This window comes from Amblyomma americanum, chromosome 8 (assembly GCF_052857255.1).
Source record: "Amblyomma americanum isolate KBUSLIRL-KWMA chromosome 8, ASM5285725v1, whole genome shotgun sequence".
NCBI classification, from domain to species: Eukaryota; Metazoa; Arthropoda; class Arachnida; order Ixodida; family Ixodidae; genus Amblyomma; species Amblyomma americanum.
Window position 1 is genome coordinate 44,973,095 of NC_135504.1, and position 17,255 is coordinate 44,990,349.

Here is a 17,255-nt window from a genome sequence, read left to right on the forward strand (position 1 = left end):
ACAGTGGAATTGCCGTTCAGTCGTATCTCCTTTTCACGATTTAGAGAACCTTGTGTCACAATTAGAACCAGACATAATTTTACTAAAATAATTTTGGCTTACGTCTATTAGGTCATTCTCTCACAAATATTTCCGGGTATTCCAAGCCAATCGCAATTGCGGCCGGGTTGGTGGCTTGTTAACATTATTTCCTTTTAAATTTGTTTATCGGGCGCATGTGTCACACCAAATTCAAATACCTGACTGCGAACTGTTGGCTGTTGTTATCGCAATTCCACAGTGTGCTCCCCTTACCGTTGCTAAAGTTTACTTTCCTTCAGGTGTCCACAGCACAGATAATTTAAATGTTCTTTTGCGGTATAAAAATAGAATAGTGATTGCTGGTGACTTCAATTCCCATCACTTAATTTGGTGTTTTCGTACTGATGCATGTGGGCATCTTCTTTGGTCATGGATGTCGGCAAGGAACGTGCGTTGCTGTAACAGTCCAGGAGTTACTTCCTTGCGTTCCGACTCTCGGTCTGTCATTGACTTATCATTGGCTGTGAACGGGATGCAGGTTTCTTCGTGGTCTACAGTGGATTGTGGTACTTCCAGTGACCACTTTCCGGCATCTTTTACAATAGCCGCTTCTCCCCTAAGGGCGACTGCTTCTCCACAAAAATTCGCAAAACCACACACTTTTTAAAAAACTTGTGCGATCATCTTTCTCCTCCATTGAAGCATATGATAACTTGGATCGCGCTTACCAAGTTCTCTATTCCATGTTAGGGGCCTCTGAGCGTTCCGTGTTCAGGGTGCAGTCTACGGTCAAAAACAAACAGCCCTCCCTGTGGTGGAATGATGACTGGGAAAGAGCATATCGACTTAGAAAAGCTGACTTGAAAACCCTCGTGGCTTCATTTAAATAGACCATTGGTGAGGCGAAGGAGGAGTACAATGCGAATTTGAAGTTATATATCAAGCCCTAATAACTGCAAAGCTTTGTAGCGATTCATGGAACGCAACCATAAAACGCGATTCTCCCATGCAGGACGTCAGCAGGATTGTTAACTAATCTTGAATAGTTAACTTTTTAACTATTACACTTAAGCTCCTTAAATATTGAGAGGCATATAGCCAATTACAAGTAATATTGATAGCCATTTTTAGAATATAGAAAGCGCGGTTACCCTCGGCGCACTGGTCTAACAAATTTTAACTACATCGAGACAAGGTACAAGCGGTTTCGAGAAGCTTGCTGGCAAAGAACCCTCTCCAAAACACGCAACTCATCGAAATGGTCAAAATTTGTTTGGCTAAAGTGCAGAGGGTAAGTGCGTGTTAGAAATGCTATAAACTGATATGTGTATAGCTCACGGTGGGCTACAAAGTTCTCTATAATTTAGGAGCCTAACGTTAATAGTAAAAAGTTAACTATTCAATATAATTTTTTAACTCTTAGACGAAATGCTCTGTATAGTATCCTTCGATGAAGTCGACGCATATCATGAAGCTTTCAAAGAAACAAATGCCAGTATCATGAGACTTGTATTTAAGGCTTTGAATTTAAAAGACTACTTAATACGAAATTTGGATACAAAGAACGCACTCCGCGAGACAGTTAGTTGCGTTATAAGTGGGCTCGGCTGTAAGACATTACATATAAATAATAACCGTGGATGAACCAATTCGAAAAACAGAAAAAAAATTAGCGAGTGAAAATGCTTTTGAAGACATAAATGTCAACTAAACGGTACAAAAGTATTATTCAAATGCACTCTTTAAAAAAATTTCAATCAACTGAAAAATTGTTTTGCCATGTGTGCTGATGTGCATAAGTATTTTTCGTCTAGCGGTGCGCTGCAGTGTCAAGAATATGTATATATTTTGTGGGGCGCGCAGTTCCTGAAAGGCCCTGATGGCGTGGGTTGTTCTCTTGTAATAATGATAAATCTTGTTTCATGGAAATAGGAGTGAAATGTTTTATATTATCTCACTCAATAGTGCACTTATGGTGTGAATTAATAAAGTCATAGATAACACCATCTGTAATGATCTGAACGTCCCGTATGACGAAGGAAATTATATGTACTGTTTGCCTCAGCGACGGGGCGGTATACGCGGGCTGCTGTTTGAAATGTGAATATAGTGCCAGCCATTTGAACCATATTTTTTGCTACACTGTCTTATCGAGAGCGTGACATTGAGCTTTCAGATGTGTAATATGTTCTCTACCTCCTGTGCAGCATTTAAATTCGTCATGATTTTTTAGTAATGCCTATTCGGTGACACTTAATTTTTTTAAAATTATTACTATTTAAAAATACTGTGGTCCAGTTTTGTACGAGTTGGAGAGGCGTAACAATAAAGAAGAAATCTAACAACTTCATAAATCATATACAATGACAAACACCGACGAAACATACCGATGCACAACTTGGATAGAACCATGGTAAAATGTTCCGTGTTTGTTGGCACGAAAGCAATGGCTCAATTGAGCGCAAATATTGCTCAACATAGCATATCATATATATGCTGCATTCTTGGAGATATAGTTTAACACCGGCACTTGCCCACACTTTCTGACGTTTCGCACAGTGTTCTTAAGGTCGGAGTGTTCGTACAGGGTACTCCATCTTTCGGGCGAAGATGCAACCGACATTTGGGCCTGATGGGTGGGACAGTGGCACGTTGGTTCCCAAAGTTACTGTTATATTTTTGCGTCGGTATATTCAGAGAAGCTATGGCTATTATTTTTTTGTTTCAATTTCAATGATCAGATGACACGGACGTTTTAATGAACCGGAAAACTTGCTCGCCCTTCAAACAAACGCTGCAAAACTTGCTCGTCCTTCAAACAAACAAGAAAGCCAGCCTTTTCGAAAACTGCACTTGGGGCGGCATTAGTCTTTCATCATTTCCAGAAAAGGCCGTCAAGTGCAAAGGGTATATCACCTATCAAAGTACGTAGACCATAATACATTATTTTGGGAGCAATATTTACTTTCGGAAAGGCCATTATAGACTGCACAGAAAGTTTTTCAAATCCGGCATCTGAATCTGCATATTTTGGTATATGCAATACATGAAACTAGAAGAAATGTACGAAATACTCTTATAGCTGCTTTGCAAATTTAATTAGATTTAGTTGTTACATTTGCAAGCATTTGCTGTCTGTGAAGACTACACTTCGATGCGCGAATTTTCGGATCAGGAATTATTGTTATTATGCTTAAGCAACGGTAGCGAAAAGTGGGGCTAAGAACCAACAGCCACCGAAGCCAAGGAGCGTAGGGGATGTGTGTATTCTCGTTTTTATTTGTGGTGTAGATAAATGAGAGATCACTTCGGTAATTATTTTAAAGACAATTTACTAGAAATTAGAATAAAAAACAAGCCCCTACCAACGTGGAATCTGAAGCCATGACCTTCTCTTTTCGCGACCGATGCTTTACCAACTGAGCTACAGTGACGGCTGTTGAATCTTCTGATTTCAGAGGCATTTAGGTGTAGTGTAGTATAGTGAGCTTAGTTGTTCCAGCAGTAGATGTCGTTATGGAGTCATGTGAATCTATATTCAAATTTTTTATTAAATAAAGCCTAAGGCAAAAACAATATTTAATTTTATTCGAATTTCTAATGCACGAATACCATGCTGCTTCATCAGAAGTGGAGGGAAATCACAATGAATTGAATTCATTCATGTTTACAACACGAATAGCTAGCTTTTCTCTAGACTCCCTCCAGACTAGTATCACCTTTTTCAGTGTTGGATCCCGAGGTACGGCCGCATAGTCAAGTTTGACCTAATAAATAGTTATGCTCTATCACTCTTGTTTTGTACCAACTAAAAAAGCAGAAAGTACTGAACTACAGATGTCTGACAAATGTGTGGGCAATACAAGAGTGCAACTGTAGCCCCAAATTACTTATAGGGCTCTATATTCATAACTGAACTGGCGTTCAGTAGATTGGTGAGTATGCTCGGCGTGTTTATTGTAGTAATCAGTAAAAGCACTGTTTTCTGTGTATTCCGATCATTACCACATATCTCTCATTGAATGTCAATATACACAAGTGGTATTTGTAGTAAAGCACGATCAACACAACTTGTATCCACTGAAGAATGCTCTATGGTGGTCCCATTCTAAGTTAAACCCCTAACCTCCGAAGCGCCACCTATTCGAACGCTTTTCCATAATCTAAGAACATCAGATCTTAAGTCAGCATAACCCACTGAGATGGTAACCGGGCAAAGGGCTCTTCCATTCACCTCTTCTAGGCGTACTCTGAACGAACTGGGGACACCCGATTCTTGAAATTTCCTACCCTCGTGCTTTGATTATATCTCCTGCTGCCTGCTACTTTCTCGTAGCCTGAAAATCTTCTCTCTCACTGTAATGAAGCAACAGTTTTATAATTTGTGCACCACACTTCCTCTCGAAGTCCTGTGCCTGTGCTTCGTTTTCGCCAGAAGATAAACGTGGTTGTCAGAAAACCGTAGCTGAACTCGCCGGCCCAGTTGGTTGCTTCTGCCGCACTGCCATCGCATGAATGCGGCCAGATTGGTATTCATCCCTGGGAACGGCGCTCTCTACCCTTGCAATGCAATATACCATAACACACCAATAGTCCGCCACATACTCATTAGACCACAGTTCTTTCCTTCTCTGATTTAGTTAAGGGCACAAATTTTCTACGTGACAACAAATTACATGAACGTTAGGAGTTTTTTTTTTTTGGAAAACATACTTAAAGCTAATAAAAATACGTCAGTGAAAAATAGTTGACTTTGGGGCTCATTTTTTTTTATTTAAATAACTAAAGGTTGTTGTAATTTAGTGTTGAAATAAATACCATAACAATACAACACACTTGAGGCCACCGAACTGCTGTACCTTTACGTTCGGTCCAACCAAGGACCAAGCTGTTGTTAAGCTGCCTTTGAGAGCAAGGCTCGCGCGAAAGGCGAATGAAGTTGTACCTCTGTCGTATATATTACATTAGCGAGAAGTACACATTCTTTAAAAGCGTTGGAAAACAATTATACATCTCTATTCCTTGCCTCGAACTGGGCGTAAATTGGAGGCCTATTTTGTTATTGCGCTGCACCAACATTCAGGTTTGGGATTAAGAGATTTACGACTACCGCGGCTCTTAAAGAAGAATTCTCTTCGTGACCAGCCATTTTTACGGCGAATAAAAGCTTTCGAGCGCCTGCAATACGAATATTAAATCCTAACAACCATATTTTTGCACTTCCTTTTTGAGCAATTTAACTGTAAGAGGTCCAGGAATACGGTGGCCGCAGCTGGCCAAGGACATGGTTAGCTTGAGAGAAATGGGAATGGTCCTTTGCCCTGCAGTGGGCATAGTCAAGCCGCTGATGTTGATGAATGTTGAGAGACCTTTTATTCATTAAGAACGCGAGGATTACACGGTTGGCCTTTGGAGATCAGCTCCTTCAGTTTTTAGTAGTCAGTATGCGCCTGCAACGAGACACCATACATGCCTCCCGCTACCTTCGTGGCCATCGGGTAAAACAGGCACCAGCCAGCGACTGTGGTTCAATTTGTGTGCTTAGCTCGCCTCTTGCACCTCGTGTTACCTCACACAACGCAGTGTGGGCTGTGCGTGTGCAGTAACTAGACGGCCAAAAGCCTCGAATGGACTCCAGAAAAAACATCCTTAAATTGCGCAACTCCACCATTCACGCTACCAGTTGCGCTTCAGCCATATTCAATTCAATTCTATTTATTTCCCAGAAAGTTCTGGCTGGCTGCCTGGACTAAAAGCTGTAGGTATAGAGCTGACGAGGCCCAAGCAGCTGTTACAAGGCACAGGAGAAGACTGTTCAAAATCGTTACATGCACAAAAAAAAGAAGCAGATTCAGTTGAAAATCTTTACATACACAAAATAAAAAAGCGAACACACTGTCAGGTTACAGTTTTCACAAAAAAAGGACAGCCAAAAAGCACAAAATCATCATTAATGAAAATACGGAAGTGCAAAAAACGTATTTTCAAAACATACAAGGGAACAGCTGTACATGGGCGCGAATGAGAAGTCAGGAATTATTCTGCTAGCTCATGCGTCGATGTCGAAGAATTAAGAATTCGTCCTCTATATTGTATTACCTTCATAAGCAATCAGTTTCCTAATTGCAAGCCTCACATAACGTTAAACTGCAAAGAACGAAAACGCTGTAAATCGACAGTTAACCGACAGTTGGGGATCTGTGCGCGTCTCGCGGCAGAGTTGAGAGACAGTTTACCTAGCCTTACTGCCTTTAACCGAGGCAGTGTGGGCGAAGCAGACTACGTTTCCATCTTTCTGCTTAAACAACTATCGCTAACATTTTTTCTTCTCTTCAGCTTTGCTGAAGCAACAGCACTTCGGTGAGCAGGCTCGCTTGCCTGGTCACTGTTAGACGAATCAATGCAAACGCATCCATCCGTCAATCTAGTTTTTCATTTCGCACATCGGCCATGAACATTAATGCATGACCCGATAACGTTGATGGGGTCCTTCACTGTCGTGGGGCTCTCTTTTTGTACATCTGCGCCGACACAGACACTCCTTTTTCTCTCACCATTACTTAACGCGTAAATTACCCTTAAGAATGAAATTCGATCGCATTGAAGATACCTCTCGCGCAAGGACTCATTCTCTGTCGCCTATAGGTTCTGCGTTCATGGCTCTATATACGTTGAATCAGTCATTTTTACATCCAAAGATCACCAAGAGTAATCATGTCACACCTGGCGCAGTGGTGCAGCAGTTAAGCGATGCCCTGAGATGGCGGGGGCTGCCACCTGTGGGGCATGTGAGACTCAGGTTGCTCTGCACGAGCAAGCTCTCGCGACCAATCACCGTATTAACTGCTACCTGCAACAGTGAGCACTTCGTTCACAGACCAGTGGGCAGATTGACGCCTGCTACGGTGGGCAGGCTGCGTTGACGGCCAGTGGCATTGTGGACCAGCTGTTTCCCGGTGGCCCATTTGCTTTTTGGCTCGCAATGCCGCAGAGGACAGCGTATTTTCGGCTGAATACATCCTGAACGGTTTGTGGATCCCTTCTGGTGTTCTTTTGTCATTGAGTCTTTATGTGCTGAACTGCTAACGCTTTCTCTATTTTCCTGTTCTGGGTCAAAAGTCTTAACTCCCGGGCTTTTTGCTTCAGCCACATAACAAAGCCATTACGAAACTATTAAAGACCGAATGACCTTGAAATGCTAGTAGGAGGTTTCTTCTTGCGGTAGAAAAGCTTCCTGCTTGACCTGCGCTTTGAATAATCCGTTAAACCGAGCATTCTAGGAACATTCAATCATTTCGCTGCATCTGAACGCTGTGGCCTGAAGACTTTTGACCAAGACTGTACATGGGAGCAGTGTGAAGGAAGAAACTTTCTAAGAGCAGCGGGAGAAGCGCAGTGAGAACTACTCAGTATAGGGAAAAATGGTGCTGCTACAGAAGTCTAGTGGAAGATGTGGGCATATCGCCAAGGTTTATACCCTTATGTTGAAAGTAACGAAGCAACAGGTCTTTCTTTCCCAAACATATAACAGAGCCTTTACGCCAACCTTAAACGCTGAAGGGTGTCAGAAAGTGAGGAGAAGAGTTCCCCTTACCTACGCAGGTTCAGAGCTTAAGAGCTGCCCTCAGTGCTTCCCTATGCAACTAAGCAACAAACAACCATTGCCCGGCCACTTTTGGCAAATACGACCGATTGCAGCGCCACTTTGTCGCAAAGATTGTTTTAAACAAAGCTTTTTTTAGAGTCATTAAATATTGCTACCTACAGCCTGACTTCGTTAAGCAAAGTGACTCCCTTACGCTTTTATCAAAGCCTGGAAACCATCTGCCATTGGACACTATAAAAGCTGCATTCACTAGATGCGCCTTTGTTCTTGGCTCAACCTTGAGCCGCAGTGGCGGAGTGCTAGCGTCTCCGCCTCAAACGTCAAAGGAAAATAATATAATAATAATTGGTTTTTGGGAAAAGCAAATGGCGCAGTATCTGTCTCCTATATCGTTCGACACCTTAACCGCGCCGCAGTGGGATGCGACACTGCCTCTGCGCAAAACTCTGATACCTCGGCCCAGGGCGTATTAGCGCGTGACTTTTCTTTCTATCTTTGCTCTTCTATCCTTTAACTTTCATACTTTCAGCACGCGGCAGATAGCGTGGCAGACCGCAGCGGTGGCCAAGTGGTTGAGCATCCGCCTCGCATGCGGGAGGTGCGGGGTTCGATCCCCAGTGCCGCCGGGTACCCACCGGTGATGCAATGGGTACAAGCTTTCCCCTGGTCTGGTGCTCGGCTTATTTAGGGTGAAATGCTTGGGAAATGGGTCTCTGACCCCACCTTGAGAAAAAGAAAAAATACCTTGTGACATGGCGCTCTTTGGCCATAGCTGCCCTGCGCCATAAAAATCCATAATCATCATCAGATAGCGTGGCTTGGCATGAGCCAGTAGGCAGGCCCGTGCACTTTCCTTTTCTTCCTATCAGCAACAGCAGCAGAACCGCGCCGTATGGGAAGGGATAAAGGAGGGAGTGAAAGAGGAAAGGAAGAGAGAGGTGCCGTAGTGGAGGGCACGGGCACACGGAGCACACGGGCGCCTTAGCATTGTGCCTCCATAAAAACACAGCCGCCGCCGTTGGGTTCGAACCCGGAAACTCTCGATCCGTAGCCGAGCGCCCTAACGACCGAGCCACCGCCGCGGGTGAAAGGTAAATTAAAAATTTGATTTTTGGGGAAAGAAAACGGCGCAGTATCTGTCTCGCACATCGGCTGAGACCTGAACCGTAAGGGAAGGGATAAAGGAGGGAGCGAAAGAAGAAAGGAAGAAAAGGGCGCCATAGGGGAAGTCTCCAGAATAATTTAGACCACCTGGGGATCTTTAATGTGCACTGACTGACCACGCAGAGCACACCGGTGCTTTAGAGTTTCGCCTCCATAGAAGCGCAGCCGCCGCGGTTGGGACTATTTCGACTCTCGGTGCAACCCTTCATACCGATCCGGCCAACCCCACTCGCATGGGCAACTCGGTAACCAGGGATACATGCCCAGATTTGACCCTTACTCGCAATATTCGGCACGCCGACTGGATTAACACCCAAGACACTCTTGGCAGTGACCACTGCATCATTAATACGACCATTTACACAGGGCCCCTTAAACGCCGCACAACGCAAGCACATATTCCCGATTGGACTGTTCCCCTCGACACTTCCCTCTGTCGACATCGTTCACTCGGGATATCAAGAATGGGTGACCTCTCTAATGACAACTCTCCGCAAAAACGAACAATAAATTCAGCTCACTGATTCCACCCCTGAAGTAGACAACCATCTTCTCCATCTTTGGGAGGCCCGCCGCAGTCTCACCAAACGATGGAGAAAGCAGAAACACAACAAGAAACTCAGACACCGCATTCTTTAACTCACCCACAAGGCTTCCGACTATGCCGCTCAGTTAGCCGACACTAACTGGATGGATCGATGCAACACTGCTGAACGCCAGATGTCTGGCCGCAACACATGGCGTATGTTTCGTGCACTTATTGACCCCAGTCAAACGCGTGCAGTGCAGAAATGGCGCGGCACTAACAACGTGCAATGCATAACTTTCCCGGTACTACAACACAACTGGCCCGAACTTTGTGTGATAGATATCTCTGTACCATGGTGGACCCTCACCGTTCTCAATGCTCATACATAGGGCAAACAAATCTGGAGCTGGACGCCCCCTTCAAGCTCCATGATTTGAAGGAGGCCCTAGCCAAAATGAAACGTGGTACTGCCCCAGGCCGGGACAGGGCTACCATCAAACTTCTGGCGAACCATCCGGATGCAGCCTATCGTACCCTCCTCGAATTCATCAACGATATCTGGCTTGTAGAGATTCGTCTCCCCCCGGATTGGAAAACAGCCTTAGTGACGTTTATTCCTAAGGCAGGCAAGCCAATTGATGTGGAGCACCTGCGCCCTATATCCCTCACATCTTGTGTCGGCAAACTGATGGAGACTATGGTGTGAGACAGGTTGTCCACTTGCCTCGAAACACATCACAGTTTTGCAGACACTATGTTTGATTTCCGACCACAGAAATCCGCACAAAACATCTTTTTACAACTCAATCATGACATATTAGAGCCGAAAGAACTCCCTCACAACGACAAGGTAGTCCTCGCCTTGGATTTGAAAGGAGCCTTTGATAATGTAAAACATGAAGTAATACTTAAGCACCTCCAAGGTACCAACTGTGGTCAGAATACATACCGATATATCTGGCAATTTCTCACGAATCGACAGGCGTACATTCGAATTCAAGACAAGGAACACGGACCCTATGCCATCGGATCATGGTGTACACCAGAAGGTGCAGTTTTATCTCCCCTACTCTTTAACCTCGCAATGAAAGGCCTTCCCGCAAAGTTAAGCTCTATGCCCGGCATGCGATATGCCCTATATGCGGATGATATCTCTATCTGGGCAACAGAAGGCAATCTCGGGCACATGGGGACATGCCTACAACAGGCAGCGGAGGCAGTGGACACTAACGCTGCATACTGTGGTCTCCAGTGTGCTCCCACCAAATCTGAATTTGTCCATATTCGATCCTCTCCTCGGGACGACACTTCAATTAACCTCACACTCCCTTCGTGTCCGACTAGAGAGGCCAAGGAGATCCGCATCCTCGGTCTCATTATTCACCAACAACGCAGACCGGACACAACACTCGCAAAACTCCGCATGTATGGTGTTTAGGTGGGCCGTATGGTACGCCGAGTCTCCAACAAGCGTGGGGGGTTACGAAGCAAAGATGCCTTGCGGCTGGCATATGCCTTTTTAACGAGTAGAATTCTCTACTCTACCCCCTACCTTCACATGCGCAAACACGACGAGGACCAACTCGAGGTCATGCACCGCAAAGTCATCAAACGGGCTCTTGACCTTCCCATTACCACATCCAACCAGCGTTTGTTGGACCTGGGGGTGGTTAACAACTATCGGGAGCTCCGAGACGCCCATCTCGTCAACCAATATACGCGCCTATCGCAAACGCTATCCGATCGCCGCATTCTTGACCGACTCCACATCCAGCACATCATCACCTTTGAGGAAACGAGTACGAGCGCCAGAGCCCTGGAGACGCGCCCTCAGGGTCCGACCCATTCCCCGCAACATGTCACACTCTGACCACAATGGCCGTCGCCAGGCGCGTGCGGAAGCACTGCAGCGACATTATGGTCGACAACAACACGCGTACGACGTGGACATTGCCGGTCCTCACCGTGGGGGGTGGTTCACCGCAGCAGTGGTCCACGACAACACCACAGTTGCAGGACTCATGTTCCGCGCCTACAGCGCAACACACGCGGAGGAAATTCGATTGCGCTCGCACTCTCCCACCCACAAGTGAAACACATCATTACCGACTCGAAGGCGGCCTGTCGGAACTATGACCTGGGTTGGATACCTCTTCTCGTCTGGCGCATCCTACAAAATTGCTGTCGGTCCAGCGACCCTCCAAACTGTAACCTCATCTGGGCTCCCGGCCACCAGGGACTCCAGGGCAATGAGTTAGCCGATTAGGCGGCCTGCGCGCTCTCTCCCCGGGCACTCACACTTGCTCAGGAAGCCTACAAAGAGCCTATCCAATATTTAATTACATTCAAAGACATCACTACATATTATAAGGACAGTCATCGTCGCTTTCTGGAACCCTGTAAGGGTCTCTGAAGAGCAGAGGAACGGCTTCTCAAAATTTTTTACAAATACAATGCTGTGCCCGGCAGTATTGAAACACTTCGATTCAGAATTTGATGGTGGCTGCAGACTGTGCGGAGCGACGTTCTCGGACGTTTTTCATATTGTCTGGGCCTGCCCTTCCAATTCCCACCCTTCCCAATCCTTCATCTTCCACCCTTCTAAGGAGGCCTGGGAGGCGGCGCTGCTCAAACTGCCATGACCTGCAGTCCCAACGGACCTTGGTCGCCGGGGCGCGAGAGGCGCTAGACGCCATTGGGGCTCCGGAATAGGGGCTCCACCTAGATTTGCGAGGACCTGGGTCATAGGGCCTGGGCCCAAACACCTCCTTGTAAATAATAAATGTTTACTACCACCACCACCGCGGTTAGGTTCAAACCCGGGAACTCCGGATCAGTAGCCGAGTGCTTTAACAACTGAGCCACCGCAGCGGGTAAAGTCAAGAGCACTGGTTCGATTTCCAGCCTGGACACAGGTTTTTTCTTTATTCAGTGAGTGTGCGGGGGTTTCAGTGGCTCCCACAGTTGCCGCCACCAAATATGTTGGTTAATGGGTAAGCGCAGGCTCTGTTAAGGCGCGTTTATACACCGACGTAAAGCGCGCGCGCTGCATGGCGACGTCATGTCCTCCAAATACAGACCCTCTATATTCACACTGCTTTTGACCGCCGACGCGTTCGGTGGTGTCGCCGCACTCTGACCGCACTGGTGGAGGCTTGTAGCATGTGTCTATTTCGCGCCGAGTGCGCCAGCCGTCGCCGGCTTGGCCACACCGGTCCGGCTCCGCGGCGAAACGCGCGGTGTGACGTCATGCCAGATGGCGCGGCGTGCGCCCAGCAGCGGCGGTTTCTAGGCAACGACTCAAGTCTGTCTCTGTGCCTCCTCGGATTTCCGCCACAGCGAAATCGCAAGTTCGCGCGCAGTAAAGCTTTCGCTTTAAAATATTGGAGAGGCTTCGAGCGGACGCTTTGCACATGGGCTCCTGGTTCAAAGTTTATTGCGCCCAGACATTCTGATCTGTCGTTTTCAATTTTAACACCATTGCATCTGGGAAGGGCTAGTTTTGGCCCAGCGTCTGCGGTCCTCAGTCCAAGCAGCCACAAAGTATCAAGTAGATAGTATTTACATCGACCACAACGACATGCAAGCTAGAGAATGGGACAGCGTGATGTGTCTCCCGAACCAACACCGCTTGGCAAGTACTGCGAAAGCCAATGGCGGCAACGGCCGCCCAAACGATGGGGAATCCAGCTCAGCAACGCCGCCAGACGCGCCGCCCCAACCACACCTGCAGCGCGCGTCACTCTCGCAGCTGCCGCGCGAAGATCACGCGCTGGTTTGGACGTGACCAGTAAAACCTCTCGCACACTGTTTAAAGCGATGTGCACTGTGATGAACATAGCTCTGTAGGTAGTGCTCGACCAAGAGCGGATGCGGCTGCATCCACCCTACAAGTGCTCGCACCAGTTCTTGCACAAGCCGAACAGTGTCTTCTCGCATTCATTGACGATGCTTGGTAATGCGGCTGATCATGCGAGCTATCTGGTTTGCGGTGGTGTTGAGAGTGTGTATGGTGTGAGTAACACGGGGGTTTCTCTGTATTTAAAGACTCAAGAATGCGGATAAGGAATGCGGAGCAGATCTTCGCTACCGGCCGGGCTGCACACGTTATGGACCGCAAGAACATAAGCGCTGAGTGCTGTGAGGTTGCGCGGGGCCTGGGAGCTTGCGTAGGGTATACTCCTCAATTTGCAAATAAAGTGTTTTTGTTTATGAGGATGATGCCAGGCACACTTCGAAGAGCATAATGCATAGGAGCATATACAGATGCGTGGGTGCGACGAAGCTTCGTGCTAGTGTCATGCTGGGGCCCAAAATATTGAGTAATCATCGCCGTAATAAGTTTATTAACACAATCGATGAGTTTCCAGCAGCCAGACTTCCAGGCCCCCACACGGCCCCACTGTACTCAGGCGTTTATGTTCCGTAACGTTCGCCGCCTGGTCGGTAGCGATGGTTTGTACGGCCAGGCCCTCGGAGCGCAGCAGAGTCACGCATTACTCCCAGGTCATGAGGTACTCTAGGTCCCGCGGAGGAGGATCCACCAGGCAACGAGAAAGGGATCGAGAGCAGAAGCGACATGCCCAGAACAGAGAGCACAGAATCTAGTCAGGAAAAAGGGGGACAGTGAGAGTGATTGAGAATAGAAGAGAGCGCTTGCAGAAGTGTGGCAAGCGCTAGGCCAACTCCGCACAAGCACAACACCTGGAGCGGACGGAGTAACAAATAAAATTCACCGAAATCTTGACCCGAAGGCGGTCGAACTTATTACCCTTAATGGACTTAATACCATGAGAAAACGAGGAAGTCATCTCGGAAAGACTGAGTGGCTTCAGGACAAATCATCCACCCAGGATATCAGGATCCGTCTTAAAAGGAACAAAATCGACATAAACTGGACCAAACATACCAGAGGTGTCCGGGCCATAGACGCAAATACTAGACTTAAATCTAGTCTTATTCTAAGTATTGTTAACGCAGGCATCAGAACATACAATTATATCCAATCTATTCTGTTCAAACCGATAGCCATCATAACACTGCGAAATATATCATCCGTCAATATATTGCTAAGCAATGAAGGCATGGAAGGCAAGCAAAAATGATCGCGGTAAAGTTAAGAGGCCAGAAGCATGCGGAGTGGTTGAGGAAACAAACGCAGGTTAATGACATTCTAGTCGAAATCAACAGGAAGAAATGTGCTTGAGCAGGTGATGTGATGCAGAGGCAAAATAACCGCTTGTCCTTGAGGATGACTGAGTAGATTGCCATAAAAAGGAAGGGTAGCAGTGGGTGTTAGAAAGGCGCGCGGATGAGCTTAAGAATTGATGATGATGATGATAAACCTTTATTTGCCATCAGAATGGAGGCCCCCTACTCCCTACCTCCGGCACGCAGGCCGAGGGGCAGGGGCCGGGACCTCCGCGACTAGAGACAGGCAAGGAGTTTCTGACTCCTCGCGGCCGCTATCGCCAGATGGACCACTTTCTTCTGCACGATGTGGTCCGTGCTTTGCAGAAGGGTTTCCCAGGCCTCTCTACTGTCTATGTTCTCTCGGAACCCTGGAGAATCCACACATTCCCAAATCACATGGTCGAGAGTCCCCCTCTCCCCACACTTCCTACACTTATCATCAATATCCTCATCTTTTAAGACATGTGATGCCCACACTGGGTGTATGAAATTTTTTGCCTGTAGTCTCCTCCAAGCCGTAGCCTCTGTGTTAGTGAGCTCTTTGTCCGGGGGAGGAAAGAGTCTCCTGTTTAGTTTGTAATTTTCCACTACTTCTGTGTAATTTATCAGTCTCTCGTCCAGTTCCTTGCTATCGGGCGGTCCTGCCGCGGCTCGGAAGTAGAGATCTCGAGCCAGGGCGTTTGCCGCCTCGTTTCCTGGAACTGCCTCGTGGGCTGGTGTCCAAACGAGACTAATATTTCTATTTATTCTGCTTCCCTCTAGGATTCGCAGTGCTTCCTGAGTTATTCTGCCTCGGGCATAATTTTGGATAGCAGTCTTTGTATCGCTAATTATGTATTGTGCCTCCGTTCCCACGCAAGCGAGCGCTATTGCAACTTCTTCAGCCGACTCTGGATTTCGACTGCGTATGGTTGCGGAAGAGACAGCTGTACCCGGCCACTAACGACCGTTGCCACCGCTGCTCCCAGTTTCCCGCTAGCCGCATCCGTGTAGGCCACTGCTTTCTCATTCATTTCGCCGAAGCGCTTGGTGAGCGCCTCAGCTCTCTTTCCCCTCCTTGCTTTGTTAAATGTAGGGTGCATGTTTCTGGGTAAAGGATCTACCCTGATCTTTTCTCTGATGTCCCTTGGGATGTCCCGCTTTACTAGAATACCCCTGTCCGTCTGGAGTCCTACCATGCTTAGAATCGCCCTTCCTGTGTTTGATTGGCTTAATCTGTCTTGCTGCGCCGTTCTCGTGGCTTCAGCAATTTCTCTCCATGTATTGTGAATACCCATGTCTAGGAGTCTTTCAGTGGAGGTGCTTATGGGCAGGCCTAGGGCCCGTTTGTAGCATCCCCTTATGATTGTGTCTAGTTTGTCCCGTTCTAAGGCGCGGATCTTCAAGTAGGGTGTAGCATAGCTTATCCGGCTGATAAAGTATGCTTGCACCAACTTGATCAAGCTTTTCTCTCTGAGCCCTCGTCCTTTTAGTGCTATTCTTCTAAATATCCCTATGGCTTGCGCCGCATATCCCTCGAGCTTCTTCAGGGTTTCCCCTTTGTATCCGTCGCTCTGAATATGCAGTCCTAATATTCTAATCCTATCCACCATCGGCACGGGTTGTCCTCCGACCGTGATGTTGAAGTTGTTACTCTGTTTGAGTCTCAAGTGCCTAGGATTATACACCAGAAGCGCGGATTTCTCTGGTGAGCACGCTAGCCCTCTATTCGCTGCGTAGTTTACCACTACGTCCGCTGCCTCCTGTAGTTTATGCTCTATTTCGGCATCGCTGCTCTGATTGATCCAGATGTTTACGTCATCAGCATACATACTAAAGTGTATGTTGCCAATCTTTTTGAGCTTTTCCGGGAGACCTCTCATAGTAAGGTTAAATAGAAGCGGGGATAAGACCGATCCTTGCGGGGTGCCCCTACTCCCCAGCGTAATTACCCGCGACTCTATGTCTTGATATCTGATTTTTGCTGTTCTATTTGTCAGAAAGTCCTTTATATAGTCATAGGTTTTTTTGTCCTGCTCCTATCGCTTGGAGTTCCTCTAAGATCGCCTCGTGCTTTACATTGTCGAAAGCTTTTTTAGGTCCAGCCCAAGAATTACTTTTGCATCCCTAGAACTGGAGTCTATGATGTCATGATTCAGTCGTAACATTACATCCTGAGTGCTTAGCTTTGGTCTGAATCCGACCATCTCATGAGGCCATAAGCTGTTATCCTCCATGTAGCGAGTTAATCTCGTTTGAACTTCATGTTCCATCAACTTTCCTACGCATGAGGTTAGGGATATTGGCCGGAGGTTCTCCAGCTTGGGTGGCTTGCCCGGCTTGGGGATTAAAATTATGCTGGCCTCTTTCCATTGTTTGGGTAACTTTCCTTTTTCCCATACTTGTTGCATGTATTTTGTGAGAGCAATGATGGACTCGTCATCTAAAATTCTAAGTATCTTATTTGTTATACCATCCGGCCCTGGGGCGGACTTTGTTTTAAGTCTGATTGACTCCGCTCTAACCTCCGCCTCCGTTATGGGTGCGTCGAGCTCCTCTCTTACTACACCTTTATAAGCCGGCAAGTCAGAGCAAGTTATATTTCCTATATAGGTCTGTTCTATTTCCTTTATGAAATCCTTGTCTTCCCCCTGGTAGGCATGTCTAGTTTTCTTTAGCTTAATGTGCGTTTGAGTTTTCGATTGAGTGGGTCTAACAGGTGGCGTAGGATATTCAACGTCTTGGCAAGACTCATTCCTTTCT